The sequence below is a fragment of the Stegodyphus dumicola genome, chromosome 2 (genome assembly GCF_044657685.1).
Source record: "Stegodyphus dumicola isolate Sdum_Otavi_A_Nest chromosome 2, ASM4465768v1".
NCBI lineage: Eukaryota > Metazoa > Arthropoda > Arachnida > Araneae > Eresidae > Stegodyphus > Stegodyphus dumicola.
The window spans coordinates 173,333,938-173,353,953 of NC_140769.1; the positions used below are offsets into that span (position 1 = coordinate 173,333,938).

General features: G+C 31.5%; 2 non-coding genes across 2 annotated transcripts; both read left to right on the forward strand.

Moving 5' to 3' along the window:
• The first annotated feature begins 13,311 nt into the window (after window positions 1-13,311).
• TRNAP-CGG (transfer RNA proline (anticodon CGG)) lies at window positions 13,312-13,383 on the forward strand. Its single transcript has one exon. It is a non-coding gene; the product is annotated as a tRNA-Pro (tRNA).
• A 1,869-nt stretch (window positions 13,384-15,252) lies between these two features.
• On the forward strand, window positions 15,253-15,324 carry TRNAP-AGG (transfer RNA proline (anticodon AGG)). Its single transcript has one exon. It is a non-coding gene; the product is annotated as a tRNA-Pro (tRNA).
• The last annotated feature ends 4,692 nt before the right edge of the window (window positions 15,325-20,016 follow it).

A 20,016-nucleotide genomic window follows, 5' to 3' on the forward strand; every position in this document is an offset into this window, starting at 1 on the left:
AAATGATGATTGTAATTAGAACACATAAATACTTTGTAATTATTATTACAACGTATTTGTAATTACATTATAATTGCAATTAGATTTCATAACTACATTATAATTATAGTTACAGTTTAATTACAATTATATTGTGCTTATAACTGAAAAACAACTGCATTTTATTTGCAATTACAAAATAATTGGGTAATATAATTGCATTTGCAATACAACTGCGGTTGCATTCTTTAGTTATAATTTCAATGTAATTATAATAACAATTAAATTGCAATTATAGTGTACTTGTAACTGAATATAAATACTATTATAACGTAATTGTAATTACATTCTTCTATTAGAATTACAATGTAATTCAGAAGAAGAAAAAGAACAAATGTCCCTAATTCTCTGATCCACGAAGCGTAAAGTGTATACTTACCTTAATTTTGTATTGTGAAGTTGTGAGTAATGTTTACGTAAGCAGTCATCTGTGATCCAGGAACTTTACATTGACTTCGATGGGAAAACCTCCTTCGGCTTAGGATCATCTCGAGTGATGAACTACCTTCAGGACATAATTAAATTCGTAAACCTAGGTTTTACTTTTATCCCTTTAACAAAAAGAAAGATTCGCATACAAGAGAATAAATTAATGGCGAATGCCAAAAATAGTTTGTTTTAAGAGGGCAGACATTTGAATACTTCAAAGCATTGATTGGAAATAAACACCTAAATTTACAATTTAGAAAGTTTATAATACAGTGGAACCTCGATATATGAGTTTAATTTGTTCCAGCATTAAGCTCGTAAGGCGAATTTCTCGTATTCAGAAACAAACTTTCCCATTGAAAATAATGGAAATCCAATTAATCCGTTCCACACCCCCAAAAATCTCATTGTCATCTCATCTTCAGTCGATGCATCTGGTATTTTTCAGAGAATTTCCAAGTACAGATTCTTAGTCTTAGTGCAAATGATAGCTTCCAACACCGAATCGCCTTTTAACTGCTTCTCGTTAATCCACACAAACAACAGCTTCTCAACATCTTCTAAGGAGTTTTGGACGGTGCTCGGAAATAATCGTAACTCCTTTGGCCACATCCAGAATGGTGCAGATCGCCGATGTCGAACGGCCGTAAGTCTTTTCCAGTTCCATCTTTTTTACACCACGCTTATATGTTTATCTATGATAACTTACTTAATTTAAACGGCCATGGCTTCCTTCCTTTTCTTTGCAGCACTATTTGAGGCAACAACCTTCTTGGGAGGCATCGTAAAATAATTATTTTCACGTTAAATGCAAAAAAAAAAACAACTAACTCATAAGCACACAGACACGTAGATCAAAGAACACTGAGTAATCTGAGGTATTCCTTGGGTCGAGCCGGATCAGAAAACGCATACCATTAGGCTGGATCGTTGCTCGTTACTCGAGTCAATTCTCGTATTTAGGGACGAATGTTTTTGCTCATAATTTTCTCGTATCTCGAATTTCTCGGAAAAAAAATCAATTTTGCACTGTGTTTACTTAAGTTATCCAGTAAAAGTTTTCATCTTCCTTTGCTGCTTCTGTCGATTATCGATGAAAGATAAATCTATTGGGAGTTGTCATAAAAATCTAGGCAACCAAGATAACATAACTTATTAAGTAAACTTCTTTTTCTACTTATGCTGATTATCAAGAAAGATAACACCATTAGTAGTTGGTCATAGAAATCTGGGTAACTGCGCTGACAACCATTTGAATTTTATCGAGATCCCCCCCATATGAGGATGTAGCTAACAATCTGTCATACTTGCTCTTCAGGTACACAGAAAAAGTTTTGGAGGGGCAAATTTTACTCGCTTCTAAAATGGTCAATCTGAAATATCAAGTCTAGTTAACGAGAATTCTAATTCAGAAGAACATTACAGTAGCCGAATCATTTAACCAGTACATTTAGCCAGTAAGAAACACATAACATAAATATGTATTTTACCGCTTACTTAGCGAACTTATCAAAACAAATTAACTTGTATTCATATCATCTACTGAAAAGATAAAGAAACATATAAAAAAATAAGCTAAATTTCAACCACGGGTGGTGTTGGTGTATTTAATTATGGCATAGCACACGAGGGCTATCTGCCTAAGGGAAGGGATGCCTTCGTGGAGGACTTTCTAAGGGAAACTGGCTCGTATACACGTTACACATGGGGAAAACCACGAAAACGCCCATGAAGCCAGCCCGTTCGCGGGATTCGAACCTCGGACCGAACTACCAGTGTTCAGCGCCTTTACCGCTCGGCCGCTGGTGGGCCCAACCACGGTGGAGCCTTGAATCGAAATTTCAAGGTTCGGTGCCTTTTAAATACTATATGAACACTCTTGCTTAAAACGAAAAAGTATTTTATCAAAATGTTTCTCAGAGCACTTTCCTGAAAAGAAGGAAATGTCTATTTCTCGAATTTCATTGAAAATGTGCATTTTTATTAGAAAGAGGGAATGATTTCATTTTGATTCATACATGGTATCAAAAGAAGATGAGTCTTCATGACGTCATTAAAAACTCTTTAAATTATTAAGAGAATTTTGATTAATAACTTATGAACTAAAAACGAAGTCAATGATAGAAAATTATTGATTTAATTCTTGCCCTTGCGAATATTTAAACATGTCTATGAGTGCCTCATAATTAAAAACTTGTATTAAAGGTTCATGATTAATGAATTATGAATTTATTAAGATTTCTTAAGATTATTAGAAACATAAGATTATTCTGAGATAATGATTTCCTTTATTAAATATAGAATATTAATTAATAAGTTTTAAACAGATGAATGTTTTAAAAAAGGCAGCAAAATAGGTAGAACTTTTAAATGTGAAATTGGCAACAAACAAGGTTGAATTTTTCTTACTTTTTAACAGTTTAAATTAGAGTATGTTTCTTATATTCATAATTCGTATAGTTCGACTCTGCCCCGTTTAGAATCTAGAGTCGTCTAATAGTACCTAATAATTTTTTTTTCCTTCAACCGTTGGTGGATGACAAATTTTAAGTAACCTCGAAAGTAAAATGAATCTTAATCCAGTAACCCATTTAGAATACACAGTCTTTCATAATTCAAGTTAAAATAAATACTGCTACTTGTCCTTATAAACAGGAAACTTACATTTCGCAAGGGAATTTAAAAAAAGGTAGTAAGATATTTCACGATATATGATCGAAATAACCGCTAACATGAGGAAAAACTGATTTAAAATAAATTAAAGGACATAGTAAATAATGCCACATAAATAACCCCCAAGAGCGCACGTGCCGTATTATATTTATTTTAAATCTTTGGCAACATTAAATGTCACCATCTTTCATTTAAATTGCCTTGGCTGAAAAATAAATAAATCTTCAAATGTAATAATAATCCTTCTTTTGGAAGAAGGTTTTTAACACGAAATAGAAGAATGCCAACGAAGAAGGGAAATATTCCATTTGACGGCAAAATTAACTTTTCGGAACAAGTAATCCGACAAAATACGATGCAGCTTCTGTTTTTTGAATCTTTATTTACGTTGAGGCACACAATTCAGTAAATAACTACAAAAATGAATAAAAAATTAATACTTTCGAAAATAATAAAACAGCAAAATTTCTGGCTTCGCATGAACTTCATTTCCGTTTAAAGAGTAGAAAATGAGAGAATGGAATGTAAACAATGCGTATTTTGTGACAAAACTAATAAAAAGAACTCTCATAACATCTGCCGAAACAGTATCTTTTCTTTCATTCATTTTTGTTTTAAAAACCACCAGCTATTTTCCATTCTTACTCACTAAAAATGTTTCTTTATTACGAGCATAACTGGTGCAGTCCGTAACTCAAATACAGCTCAAACTTTAAGTAAATTGATGACATTTTAAATTAACTGAGAAAATTTTGTTCTAGTTTATATCCTTTAAGCGTAAAAAAAACGCAATAATATAAAAGATTTCTATTAAAAATATGCAGCAGACATCATTTTGTAAAATAAACCTTATTTAATGGATCTGAATGAAATTTTAATGCAGCAGACGTTATTTTGTAAAATGAACACGATTTAATGGATCTGAAAGAAATTTTAGGAATAAATTTATATAATCAAAATGTAAAACTCAAAAGGATTGATACGGAAAACACTATCCAAGTTTTAATTTTCCAGATTTGATAGGCAAAATATGTAATCGGAATTATGCATGGTAAACTTGTCTAATAGTATTTATGATGGCCAGAAGCAGTAATGCAGATTAAATGACTGAAGCCAACACTTACAGTGACCTTCTTGATCGCGTTTAAGGCACTAGTTCCTAGTCTTGAAAACATAAGATCGAAGATTAGGAAAATGTTTTGTGTAATACTGTAATTCTCAATGAATATTCCTAACATGTAAAATGTCCTAACATAATGTTCAATGAATGTTCCTAACATAAGCAAGGGATAAAACGTAAAGTTCCTACTGGCAAATGCCAGAGCGGTGCTTAAAAGACGGTGACTTAAATAAGTTTTTTACTAATTCAAAAATGCTTGATTTAATTACAAAAGAAATATCCACTACATAATAGTGGACAACAATTCCCTCCCTTTTCTTCACCTAAGCAGTGATCTTATGTCGAGCTATAGCAGCCCGGGGCAGTTGTAAACTTTATGTAAAAGAGGTGGTCATTACTCTTTCAGGCGTATTATTCGCATACTTACTCTTAAGGTTAATTAACTTTAACAGTTCCTATTTTTAACTAACTTTAACGGTTTCTTATATCCATGAACTAAATGTTTTATTCATGGCTGCATTTCAAATTTTAATGCTTCGATTACCGTGTAAAATAATTGTTACGTGTTAAATGTTATTGCGTTGCAGTTTAACCGATACTTGATACTTGAGAACTGTAATATCCGATATTTTAATTTTATAAAAATAACTAAAATATTATTAGTTAGATATTAATATTCATAAAATAAATTGAGAAAAATATGGAGCAATACAGCTTTTTGTTATTTTTCATTTTGGGGAAGATTTGTTTTCATTTCTATTTTAAAGTATGTTTTAGAGGAATATCCGAAAGTGCTATTCTAGATATTTTAAAACAGGCGAAATGTGTATCAATCAGAATCAGAAAAGTTTTCCTTCTTGATAAGTGCATTCTAAATTGACTATTTCCAGGGTCAAGAATTAATTATTACCCTGTAATATCCATAAATTAACAGACAATTATCTAATTGCTGTTAAATCTAAATATTTTAGTAATCTAACGTTATTCAGTTTAACGGTATATATTAAATTTCTGAAATTTATGTTATGAAGTTGACTAAAAAGAGTAAACGTATTCGGCATTGTAAACATGGATTAAAATATTGTTTCGAATTTTACATAAAAGGGAATAAATTTAATGAAAAATGTTTTAATTATTGAATAATATCTGCATAAATTTTGATTATTTATGCAGGAAACATACCCAGAAACAGATAAAATGTTATTTTATATCTTTTAAAGTTCATAAATAACGCATTTTCATTACAGGAGATTACTACAAATGATTATATCTAGATTTAAAATGCTGAAAATTACTGATCCCGTAAGTTTCTGCAAATAAAAAAGTTTATTTTTGATGAAATTAAATATTTTTTCAAATTTTAGACATATCACTGTCTAAATAAATATTCGACGTGTTCTCTTTTTGTTACACGACATACGTCTCAGAAGTACACTGCGAAAGAAAAAAAAAAAAAAAAGACAGTTCTGTATCTCCCATCTTATTGACGAAATTCAACTTGAGTTTTTCATGTCTCGAAAGCGCGACTTAGGATGTGTATTAGATTTATATATAACATCGTTCTAATATCTAATATAGGTATTTTGACACAAAATAGGACTTTTTCTGTAATAACATTGAACTGTGCTTTCCATATTTCAATTCTATGACTCAAATTACGCCAAACTACCAAGTTTTGTAAAAATTGCACGAGTAGTTTTTAAAAAATTAGCTCGCAAAGTTTTAGCTCCTCAATGTTAATTGAATTTGGTATATATTTATTCTCTCTTTTTTATTAAACTTATTTGATTCTTCCTTTCACATTTCGAAATTCAGGTTCATTCCAAATAAAATTCACCCATTTTTTATGATTTATTTTTAAAATTTCTATTTTAAATTAATTTTATAAATTTTCCAAAAAAATTTGAATTATAATCTATAAAATTTTTACCATCTAGTAGAAGTATTTCTAAGCATATCTGCAAAAAATTACAGTTTTTGTATTCAAAATTTTCGAAGATATACGTGAATTTATATATTGGCGCGTTTTGAAGTTTGGCATATTTGTTGAAAGCGATTAAACATGAAATGTAGTTCAGCACTTTTGTTAAAGTAGGAACGATGTAACCTTTTTCCGCTCATGCACAATGTAAAAAAGGTAGGAACGAGGTGCCTTTTCTTCCACTCCGGCATATGGAAGGGAAAGGAAAATAGGTTGCTATATATTAAAACGTTCGCCAAGTGAATTATTTTTTGCGTAAACTGAAAAATTGCCACAAGATAAATTTTTAAAGATTGATTTTTTTGACTAGATTTTACAAAATTTTATATTTAGGCATAATTTCAGTCGTAGAATCGAAATATGGAAAAAAAATTGGTATGTTACTTCAGAAAAGTCCCATTTTTTGTCAAAATACCAATGTTAGAACAATGCTGTATATAAATCTAATCCATATCCTAAGTCGCGCTTTCGAGACATGAAAAACGCAATTTGAATTTTGTCAATCGGCCAAGTAGAATGGGAGATATAGGACTGACCTCCCCTTTTTTTTTTCACAGTGTGCTACAATTCTATTCACATTATTTGTAATACTTTCTCGCTGACAGACGCCAAAGTAGCTGCGCCGCCCAGACTGCATAGTGATTAGTGACACTGACTAAGTACCAATTGGTTCGGGTTCGAATTCCGGAAATGATAAGGATGTTTGTAAATGTATAACATCTGTATAGAATGGGAAAGCCAGACAAAATACACGCTGAGTTCCTCTAGATTAGTTTGCTAGTAGAGGAAGAGGGATGGAAGACACTCGGACACGTTCCTCAAGAACTCCTTCAAAACTGGGGTGGAATTGGGCAAAGCCGTACTGTTATACAGTTGGTGCTGAAGCTTCGTGCCAATGAGAGACGCAATCTTCCATTCCGGCAACTGTAGAATTCGTGGGATTCTTCTGTTGTTGTTACTTATGCTCACTTCTCTGACAGTAACATCAGCCTAAGCCCACGAAATTCTCGCGCCAAGAAGGGCAAAATACGCCTATCGTTGGCAACAGCCTAGAGCACTTTACAGGTGACAGTACGATTTAGCTCAGTTCCGCTCCCAATTTTGATGGACAGCAGCCCGGGAGGACGGGTACGAGGGTCTCCTAACACTCTCTCTTCCACCAAAGACGAGATGACTTTCGGCTCGCCGTATATTTAGAGTGCCGTCAAATTGCATTGACGGCACGGCACTCAGGTCCCTTCGGCACGGCACTCAGGTCAAACACGTGAGATTAGCTACAACAGCAACAGATTTCTACAATGGCGCAGATTATGGCGAAATCGTTTCTTTAGATTATGATGCTAGTGTGTACCTTCATGATATGTTTACTAATGTCGATACAAGATAATAAAAACTGTAAGAACTACCATCTATCTGTCTGTCTATATTTTGAACTTCCGACCCGTTCAATGAAGAACACTGCGGAGAGATAATTTAAAATCTGTGCCGAAATTCTCATAATAATTCATCAGGCATCCGCTGAGAATATGCAGCCATAAGACTTATAAGCATAAACATTGATTGATTAACGGGGCTCAACTGAAAATCTGATTACTCTCGTCAGCGGGACTCACTGGTCTTTTGTTAAACATATAAAGTAATAAAATAATAGAGTAAGGAAGGAAAACATATACAGCATATACAGATGGAAAGAAGACTTGATATAATTTTCTTTTGTTCTCTTGCTCTTGATAAATGTATACAGGACATTCTATAATCTTTAGTAAAACTACCATTGCAACTTTTATCAACTTGCTAAGGCAGACCTTCGGTCTATTACTAAGCAAGCTAACCAACTCCCTGTTGGGGAATCGAGCAGTGCATTATTCTGGACTCGCTCTAACAAGCGCGAAAGCCTGCTTTGTGAACTGCATCCGCCTAAATCGAAAGCAGGGGTAGTACAGTTACGGAACTGTAGCTCTTTAACTCAGACAGCATTGTATCCCTCTGCGCCAGCGAGATCGCAATCAATGTTGTTTAGCTGTCGAGGACATAGCAAAATGGTCTGCTTACTTTGACGGATGTGTATCATACGACCCTAGAAACGTACTTCGTACAATAATAGCGAATAAATAAACACTTTGCAAACTCCAAAGCACAAAACTGTACTGAAAGCTTGGTGTTTTGACTGTACTGAAGCACAAAACTGTACTGAAAGCTTTGGCTTTGACAAATCTGTATCAAACGACCTTGGAAACGCATTTTGCACAATAGCAGTGGAAAAGAAATATTTGCATACTCTAAAACGCTAAACTGTGATGTAAGCTCGCTGTTTTAAAAAATGAGTCTTATCGGTATGCAAAATGCACAAGAAAATTTTCAAGCTCCACATTTGAAAATTTCAGGCATGCCGAGCAGACGGTATAGTGGTTAGGGAGCCGACTGCGATACCAAAGGGTCTGGGTTGGAACTCCGGAGAAGGCTTGGTTCTATTTTTCCATCCACTCATAGGAGGGAGATATTAGATGCTTCCATAATTAAAGTGACAACCGCTTCTGGCCTTAGTAGTGTGGTCAACGTCAACGGGCCCGCCACTGGAAAAAAAAAAGAATTTATTTTTCATAACGGGAATATGAAAACGTTCGCTCGATCCGTAACTTGAAAAGTTATAGGATTCCAAAGCTGATGAAATATTTTTAATATCTCTGTATAATATTGCTTTTGATCTTCTTCAATATTATTCTGTTATTTTTGTTGAAATTAAAGAAGTTATGAATTCAGATATGAACAAAAATTTAAAATATATTTGCACTTTTTTTTTGGTGGGTAACAATTATCCGAAAAACGAAGAATTTTTTTGTGAGTGTAACCATTGACTGAATTATGATTTCAAGCTCTTCTTTCATCACACGGCTTTAATTTCGCTGGTCGCAGGAAAATGAATAAAGCCAATTCCTGCATGAAGGAAAGAATTTGCTTTTTTGCTTTTTACGTCAATAATTATTTTATTAAAAAACTAAAAATTTTTACGTATATCACTACATAACTTCAAAACAAAAAAATTAAATTCTTATCTTTTATGGCACACATGAAAACTGTTAGCATTTGTGTATACTTAATAATTTTTTTTGCTAGCAGCTTCAGCCAATTTTCAACAAAATTCTTGCTCCAGCAAACAAGAATGTCATGGAACTAATAAAACATGTTTTCATTAGTATCGCTATTTAGCAACAAGACATATAATTAATAAAAACTGACTTTTTCATTTATTTATTTTTAAGCATCTGAAAGCATTCGAGGAAAATCATCAATTTATTTTTCACATTTTTGTCCTCCCTCTTTTTGAAGGGATCTAAAGTAAAATTTTAAAACTATTTCAAGTTACTCTTAATATAAGTTTCTTAACACCAACATTTTGTCTGCGCTGATGTGTAATCGTAAATCGCAAAATTGAAAAAATAAAAAAATATGATTGCTGTTGCTTTTAAATAGTTTTCGATCGTCTAATACATTTCTATGATTGCCTGCAACAGACTTGTAACGGAAAGGTTTTAAGTTATAGGCTGGCTTTTATACTAGGCAGGCAGTTTTATCAAATACTAATTTTATTAAATGTTCTCGATGCTCTCTTAGGAAGATAGGTCAGTGAAATTAATACAATAATGGAAGAAACATTTGCATTCTCTCTACTTTTTTTACTCAAAACCTGCTTTTTAGTCCTGCTCTTTGCGATGTATTTAGACAAGCGGTTTAATTAAAAGTATACAATTTTTATAAAATTTGAAATAAATAACGAATAAAATTTATTTATAAATAATAAACAGTTTACAAATAATATCATATTGTTCTTTTATGCTACAGAAATAATTATCGTTTTCATTAAAAAAGGGAAACACTTGAACATTTCTAATTACATCAGAATAAGGACGAAACTACGAAATCATTTTCGTTGTGATCCAGGTAGCTTTCTTTGTTACATATTACCAGTTGAACTACTGCAACAGAACTTTCGAGATGAACTTAATAGGAACATCCTCTTTCAAGGCCCTAAGGAACAAATGGGAGCAGCATCCCTGCAAATTTACATGCAGGTCAAAAATGTGACTTTGTGACTTAGAAGCAACATCTCGCAATTATATGCGCTGCATGTGTATAGTGCACTTTATCATAATCTAATAAATTCGGGCTCTTAACTCTCTCACATTCATAAGAGATCATATTGGGAACTTTGAAATAATTTTTAAACAACTATACACGAAATCACAGCTCATTTTATATTCTAAGAACTTGCTTAGAATTGAATATATTCCTGACCACTAAATTCCTGAACAGTTGCAATTCCTCAGTCCAATGGAAGTGGCCCAGGATTCGTCAAGTGTATGTGTAAAACAAGGCGCCTAAGTAAGTGAGAAAAGTAACGTAGTGAATTCAAAATGCTATTCAAGGCTATGTTTCAACAAATAGATTAATTTCTTATTTTTTACATGATAAATTTTGGTTTCTTTATCAGGAAGGCATAAATTTTGTCTCGTACAATTTTCAGTTTTCTTTATGTATTTTGAATTAAAAAAATAGTAATGTACGCTAGACAAATGGCGCTGAGTATCTCCAAAATTCTACTTGAGACAAGCAGCATCTAAAATTCTACAAGTAGTGATTCAGTGAAAATCCCATATTCAAATACCCAATCTACTTTAAAAAACAAATTTAATTGAGTATCACAAATTCTATAATCTAATCTAACATCTCATTGGCAACAATCAAACTGCATCAAAACAAATCAAATGTCAGGTTCTCAAGTTCAGACTGTTGGCATTTCGAGGCAGAGAAAAGTTTCTATTCAAACCGCAACACATTCATTATTTTTTCAAAATAGCATTTGTATTTTTAGGAAAGGCCGTCTTTATCATGATCTTAATTAAGATGCAATAACACGCCGACCAAATATTAACTAGCTGCCAAACAAAAAACTAAACAAAAAACAAAAAACAAAAAAATCAGCGTTATATTTTCAAATTTTCACAGGACTAAACTGCTTTTCATACTTTGGTTTCTAAGTTAATTATCATGATCTTCTTTTTATACTTTGCCTAAAGAGCATTTGTCATTCTAGAGAATGTCTAGGTATTATATGCAATAAAGTGTATAATAATTCTGATATTTCATACTTTGCTTGAAAACTACAGGCATTCTATAAAATGCTGGCGTTTAATATATTGCCGATAACATATGCAATGGAATCATATAATAAACATATAATGGTGTATATAAAATATTATTTTTTAGCTGCTTCGATTGAATCCTTTTTATTTGACTATAGTTTCGTGTTTGGTGACCATTTGTTATTACCAAATCGAGGGATTTTCGATGATATTCTTATCTTGATCTATCCTGTCTAACAAAAGTTAGGTGTATCCTAGCTGTAGCATCGTTTTGCTGTTTGGTAGTAAAAGATTGCTATAGGAATAAATCTTTAGACACATATCTTTAGGAATGAATCTTCTCAACTGAATCTAATATCCGCCTTCCAGTAGGAAGAAATCCGAAGTTGATCCTATCATTCATTGTGTTGAGCTAAAAGTTGGCAGTGCGTATAATGAGGCTTTAAGTCGCTATCTTCGAGCAGATTTTTCGTTCCCATCTGAGAGATTTGTCAGTTATATAGTGATGAATTCCCCCTTCGAGATTTTCCAGCTTTGTATATGTAGCTTTACGTACCTATATCATTTGTCTTCTACACGTATTTGCTGAATCCAAGTGCAATGAGAAACTATTAAAATTTTATGTCTGTATCCGTTATAAAATTTATCGGAAAAATCCAGAATCATTAAAATTAATTCGAAGTCACAAAACGTAGCTGCAAATAAGCCTAACGTTTGTATTGTAAATAAAGATTTATAAATGCGCTCATAGAAATTCAATTCATAAGATTTGTAAGTTTTCATTACAAATATAAAATGTGGTAAATGCAATTTCAAGTTTGGTTCAACTCTATTCTATAACAGAACTTTCTACTGCAATAGCTTTGAGCCAAATCATTTTCCTGAAAAATATGCTGCATTCTTTAGCTCTCACAATACTTAAATTGCTAATTTGAGCTAAAATATTTTAAGAAAAAAATCAGTTAAAGTACGTTCTATTTATTTACTTTCTTTTGTTAAAAAATAAATGAATGATTATGAAGGGAAAAAATTATCCTCGAAGCTTTTTCCTAAAATTATTTAATTAATGCGCATAGTAACTATTCTGGTCAATACCAGTATAATAATATTACTGTTACTAAAATGTATATAGTAACAGATGTTTCTCCCAAGAAATATGCGTGGACTCCTGCATAAAATTTAAAGCCACTTATTCATTTTCAACAAATTACTCTTAATAAAGAACATTATGTGAATTTTTGCTAACATGTATAAAACAGCAGCTTTAGAGCTGAACTGGACTTAAGAGTACACAACTTGTTTTAGATTAATTTGCGTATTTAAAAACAAAACATTTACTTTTCTCTCGGAACGGGACACTTCATAAGAGAAAAATCAACTTAATTTTTTATCATAAATTTAATAAAGCACATTTTTATTGCTTCTTAATCCTGCAAAATGTTTTTGAATTAATTTCACAGTATTAATGCTTAGTTTCATTATTGAAAATTATTTTTTATTAATAGCCCTTTGCTATAATAGCATTAACCCTCCACATTTTGCTGGTTCGTTCAAAACGATTTTAGCGTATAAGTCAAGCAGGTAAGTTTAAAGAAGATTCATAAGTAGCTCAACGAGAATTCGTTTGAAATACCATTAATTACATATAAAAGCACTTACTGTTAATTTTAATATTTCAGAACATAATGTAAAGAGAAAGACCCCTTGCCGATAAAATTTTCAGATATCAAAAATCGGAATCTTTATGAAGTAAAAATTATAACAGGAAAACGACCGATGCCGGTGTAATAAAAGCTTCTCTAGTATTCCTCGTTCCATTTATTGAAATAAAACTAGAAAGGACAGTTGCGTCACATTCATAGCTTACTGCATAATTTTTTAACGGCTGCCACTTCGATGATAATGATAAGACCGAATATAGCACATGTGGCTCGGTGGTCTAGGGGTATGATTCTCGCTTCGGGTGCGAGAGGTCCCGGGTTCAAATCCCGGCCGAGCCCTAGTTCGAATTGTTTTTTTGTTGAACACATTCACAGTTTACTGTACAATTTTTAATCGCTAATTAAATTATGATTAGACCAAGGAGGTTAGAATAGATGGAGGAGGGTTCGCAGTTTCCTCTACTATTGGGGAATGAAACTCCACCGAACAAGCAGAGTCCATGTTTGTAACTTCAAAACATTGCATTACTCCAGTGAAACGTACGCGTTTCTAAACTGTTCGTGCATGTATTTTGCAGTAAAAATATATTGAATTTATAAAGAAATGCTTCGATATTGCTAATTTTTTGTTTTAAAGTTATAAAGATGATATCCGTAATTTACTACAGAAAATCATTAAGAAAAAGTTTGAAATCTAAATGCATGTTCATAGCATTAAAGCCTTTGAAAATGATGTTTCTGCATATTTCAAGAATTTGTTTAGGTTTTATTAGCAACCTGTTGGGTAAACTTTCCAATTTTTCTTTTAAGAAGTGATATTTCTGATTTATTCACAATAATATCATAATTTATTAAAGAATCATTTCACATACAAAATTTAAGAGATAGGAAAGAAAGTTATTTTAGTATGCTTAAATACTTCAGCTTTTAAGTTGTGGTAGACTAGAACAGAAATTGAAATATTATTTATTGGCTATAGCAGTTGTGGTAATAGCTAATTTCAGGAGACTGGTACTTGATGATTGTTTTTGTGGAAACCTGAGAAAAGTGTTAATTTTGATTAAACTAATAGTAAATGTAATAACTTCATGGAATCAGAAAATCTAAAATGCTAAATAAATAAAGATAAAAATAAGCACCAAATAGATTTGCATTACATTGCATGTTTGCATTTATACATGTCAAAAGCGACAGCTCATTAAGGGATGGTGGATTTAGAGGAATGCTCAGCTCGGTGCATCTCCAAGTTAAAAAAGTTAAAAACTTATTTAAATTCTATTCTGACTTATTTCTAATGCTTTCTTGATTAGAAAATTTCTACGCATAATGGGAAAATATCTTTGTCTGATATTGAATAAAAAATACAACAGTAAAAAAAAATCATCATATTTCATATTTTGAATCTCAAAGATATTGCCTTGAATTAAGCTGAATTACAGAAATATACCTATATAACGTTTTGGATACATCTTTACACATGTTCAATTGTGTAAATATTTTACTTACTTTTATCACTATACTGCCCAGAAATTTGTATATTCATGCAAAAAAATTTTAACAGCAGAGCAGTTTATCTTGATCAAATGCACAAATTATATTCGGAACAGTTCACAAATCTTAAAAATGAATAATAATAATTAACATATAAACAAAAGCATTCCTTTATTTAACACCTTTACTGCATAATTTTATATTCTCCTTCTATTCATAAAAATAGCATTAATTGATTTCTTGCTTTTCATGAATATTATAAAACGAATTGCCTAAACCGTTCAAATTATACAGTTTAAATCCTAGCATATATCATTGTATGTTAAGAAACGAGGATGCCAGCTATAAATAGAAACATTAAAATGTATTTAACATATTTTAGTTATTATTAAGTCTTTTTTTGTTCACATCTGGAAAGAAAACAACATGATATTGTGATATTTTTAACACAGTTATCAAATTACATAAAAAAAGAAAATCAATACTTACGCGTGAAAAGTAATCCCAGGAATCTTTTTCGAAAATCTATTTGTGCATCCACGTGCAACACAAGATGACATGCTTCAAAAAGAAAGAAAAAAACAATGTTGCAATTACAGACTTCCTTGTACAAGTCACAGCGATATTAGTTACATGGCCGCCAAGCTTCACCATTTGAGTTTAACCTTCCCTCATTCTATTCTAAACTCCTTGAATTAGACTGAGCCTAGCAGACGTGGCTCGGTGGTCTAGGGGTATGATTCTCGCTTAGGGTGCGAGAGGTCCCGGGTTCAAATCCCGGCCGAGCCCTAGTTTGAAGTGTTTGTTTTTAACACATTCACATTTTACTGTATACTGTGTTTTGCAGCATTTTAACGGCTGCTGCTTTGACTATAATGAGCGTAGCCGATGTGTCTAGGTGGTCTAGAGGTATGATTCTCGCTTTGGGTTCGAGAGGTCTCGGTTTCAAATCCCGCCCTAGCCCTAGGTTGATGTGTTTTCTTTTATCTATCGTAGCTATATATTTCGAAATATTTTCATGTTTTGTAAAATTAAAGAGCAACTTCTTACCGCTTTTGAAAGTGCTAAAATTAATTTAAATCACTCAAAGAAGTTAACTAAGAATGTTAGTATAATGGCCTACACTAATAACTTCGGACGTACTTGTATTGGGATTTTTAAATAATAAATTAATTAAAATTATGTCAGCTTACTTTCTGATAAAATGCTATGGAGACTCAATTTTATCATTATAGTTTCATAGTTCTTCAATGTTTGAGAATACACTAGCTAATTTTAATTATGATAAATGACCAAAACACTTCTAAACCACACATCTGTGGAATTTTAACCTAATTTTATATGTATGCTAATACTACTGAGATAAGCTTTTTTTAAAAAAAAAATATTCAAAATCATTTTACAGCTTTTTTTTTTCCCTTAAAGACGCATTTTTTACGCACCGTTTGAAATATTTCTCAAAATTATAGAAATGAAATGCTTTATAGTGCCTGTTTCAGGACAATATAAAAATTAATTTTTTATGTAAAAAACTCAAATGTGTATTTTTACCAGATTCTGAGAAAATATACTTTAAAAACAGTGCATTATTGATACACAGAATTTCAATTTTAGTAACTGTTAAATCAGATTAACAAATAAATTTTTTAAATACAAATAACAAATCCTAAGTTTTAATACTTTTGGGGATAGCTTACATTGAAATAAAGATAGCTTTAATCAGATTAAATAAAATTTTATATGAATCAGATTTTATTTTTAAAAATTAATTCGATATATGAAAACTAGAAAAATATTTTGCACTTTTCCGAGAGAGAAAACATTCCGAACAGCATCTTAACATAATCTCTTAACACGAAACATTACTAAAAAATCACGATAAATGCATTAATTAAGAAAAAAGAAATTTTGAAATAACTTATCGTTCCTCACCGCACAAAAATATATTTTTTAATTATAGAAAATTATTCTAGTCTTTAATTTCTTTCCGTTAAAGAATTTATAATCTTTTTCATTGTTCTAACACTTAAAAGTAAAAAATTTCACTTTGTCATCAGGGTTAAAAGTCTCCTGTGACAAATATTAAGGATTAAACAAATAAAGACTTCCGACATAATTTTTTAAAAGAAATATTCGCTATTTATTCTCCGGAATGGAATAATCTCATCGTATTGATTATCTCTGCAGACTAGAAATAACATATACTTGGTATTAAATTTTCTGTTCTTTTAAAAGAACTGTTTAATTTCCTTGTAATAATGTAGATAATGTAGATTATTTCGTTCTTCCCTTATTCAAACTTAGGCATAACTAATAAAATTAAATTATAAATTACATCTTTCCTTGTTTCGAAACATTTCCTTTATTAAAAAGTCATAATATGATATGATGAACAATCGATTAAAGTATTTGAACATCTCTTTTTATTATTATAATAGCAGACTGTCAGAGTAACTGCATTATGACTGGGAATTAAATTATTAGTATTATTACTAAATTATCTTCGCATCATTTCGCATACTGATGCAAATTTTCAATTCGATAATTTATTGCCTATGTGCATCCAATTTTTCGAATCTGTTACCAACTTTTCGAATCCATAATGATTTATAAGGTCTTTATTTAAGAAGAAAAATGTTCCATTATTCCGAACACAAAATTCTGAAATAGATTACGTTTCTTGTAAAGATGACATGATATGATTGGTTTACTGTAATATAATGAATAATTTTATTAGAAATGTACGTAAGTAAAAGGTTTGGGTTCATGCCAGTTATTAAAGCTTTAAAGTATATTTTTCAGTTTCATGACATTCAAACTGAATCAGCGTTTTCCAAGAATTATAAATAATTTTTATCTGTTTCGGGATAATTAATTGAATTAAATTTAATAAAAGCTGTGACGAGTCTTCATATTTTCCGGTTTACATTTTATAAGATTTAAACCCTTCGTTATCTATTCTGTTGGTCATTTGTTTTATTAAAGTTTTCATTGTTAAATTTTGTGAGAATTTCAATCAATAGAATGAAATGAAACTATTTTAATCCGAGATGGAATGTTTAGCAGTTTTTCCACAGTAATATTTTACATTTATCTTTCAAAATTTTATTAATTTATAATACGTACCGGGTACAATACCCAAAAGTTCGTCAACATTTGAAAATTCAATAATTCATGGGATAATATAGGTAGAGAGGTAAAAATTGACACACATGATTGAAATGCATGGGACTTCGCCATGTCTGAGAGGACAATAGTGGCTGAAGGTAAAAGGTGGCTGAAGGATGGCGCATTTAACACAACTGAGCTTGAAGTATCACAATCTTTATTTTTACGCACATCAAATCATCCTTTTGTAGATAAGATATTTTTCAATCATAACTGAATGCAATAATTTCCATGTACACGTTTTTACAGTACTACGTCATTTTAGGCAAATAAGCAGTAGCGGGGATGAGGAGCGTCTTGCCAAGAAGAAAGCTTAAGCGAAAGAGAAGGCCGCAATTGAAAGGAACAAGGGAGGGAAATTACAATTATTTTGATTGGACAAAAGGTATCTGCATTAAGGCTTACGTAACATGGAAAGATCTCGAATTTGGAAGAGCAGATGAATTTAGGGGAAGAGCATAAAACCTATAATCGTTTATTTTAAGGTCACCAATTATTTTTAAAAGCAGCTATCGTATTTTGTTATATCTTGCATATATATATGTATATGTAAGACAAAACTATAAAAGCAAACTTCTAAATTTAATTCACTATAACCTCGTTTATTTTTTATTTCATTTGGAAACTTCATCGCTCTGCCCTAAAAATAGCGCTTATGTCTAAACTGCGTCATTAAAATTAATCATGCGATCTTACGTAACCCTTAATGTGTGGATGCCTCTCGACCAATAACCGAATTGTAAACCAAAACTAAAAACTGAAACTTTTGACTCCTTCCCTTCTTTCTATGAACTGATGCGTCACTTTTGCTTGTGCTTTCCTCTTGGCCAGACGTCGTTCTGCAATTATGTGTGCGCTGCTATATTCGCTTCTATGGCAATAATATCAAAATTGTAAATGTTCTTTAATAGGCACGAGTAGAGTACCAAGTGAATTGTGGCCACAATATGAGAATTTAATAAAAAAGGAATTTAATCCGGCTCGAAAGCTTCTTCTTCAAAAATGGATGGACGCTCTAAGCATCAAGTATCTACACAATTAGTATTTTTGCGCATTTACGTCTCAGTGTTCTTACTTCAGTGCCTCCAAAAGTGTTGTACTCTACACGAGTTTGTTAAGTTACGTTCACAGTGAATCATGGGAAAAGTCTTGTTACACCGAAAATTTTAATGGAAGTTTGTGCCGCATCCATACATCTTTCATTTCGCGTCATTGAAACACAGTTTCATTACATGTATATACATACTATAATGTTCCTTTCTTCTTTGTGTATGATAAAATGTCAGGGAATCTAGTGAACTAAGTAGACTTATCGCTGAGTTCAACTAGACAACGTAGACTCAAGAAGGGTTAAAGTACTAGTCACTCAAATAAATGATAACAGTTTACCCCTTCACGGGCTTACAGAAAAGCCTCCACTCGGGCTTTTTAATCAGGATGAGAAAAAAACTAAACTAATACTAACTAAAATAGACTTAGCCGAAGCTAGACACAAATATCTAACGTAGTTGATATAACGACCCTTAATTTAAGCTAGCCGGCGATTATCAACAGGCCCGGACAACACGGCCGATGGTAATAGACTCAAGAATCAAATAGCTAGAAAGCAAACACGCGCCACTAAGGATTCCTTAGTACTCGTTTCTATCAAATTAAGTAGAATTTCCTTTAAATACTATTTAGAACTCGTTTTCATTCAATGCGATTCTAAAAACTCATTCTGGTATGGAGTTGTAAGTCGGAATTAAGAATTGAAAGGAAAGGGTTTCAAAATTAAAGTAACTGTTATAAAATTAAAATACACCTTATAGTATGTTATGCTCAATGCGCAAAAATCCTTGACCACAAAGGTCTTTTTTAGTTTGCTCTCCTTTCTTAAATTATATATATTTGAATATACTAACATTACTTTTATTTGCTAAAGAAGTTAAGGCTAAAAATAACCAAAAATAATATTTATAAAATAATATTTCCGAGATATGCATGCTAGTATGAGCCTTCATAACGAGTAAATTATAAATAAAAATAATAAAAACAGGAGGAAGGGAACTATACCACTCATCGCTTGATTTTGATAGCTTTTAAATTTAAACATTTATTACTTTGATATGCCATGATCCCCATGTTGCTGCATATAACTGGATGGATATTTAAATAAAATAGTTTTTGTGTAGAGGTCTCTTAAAATATTTTGTATTAAGTTAACTTCCTCAAAAGAGAATATTAAAACAAACCTTAGTTTTAGATTAATAAATAAAATTAAGAATTAAGATATAAGCAAATTTTATAGCCATTACAGAGGAAGTGTTTAAA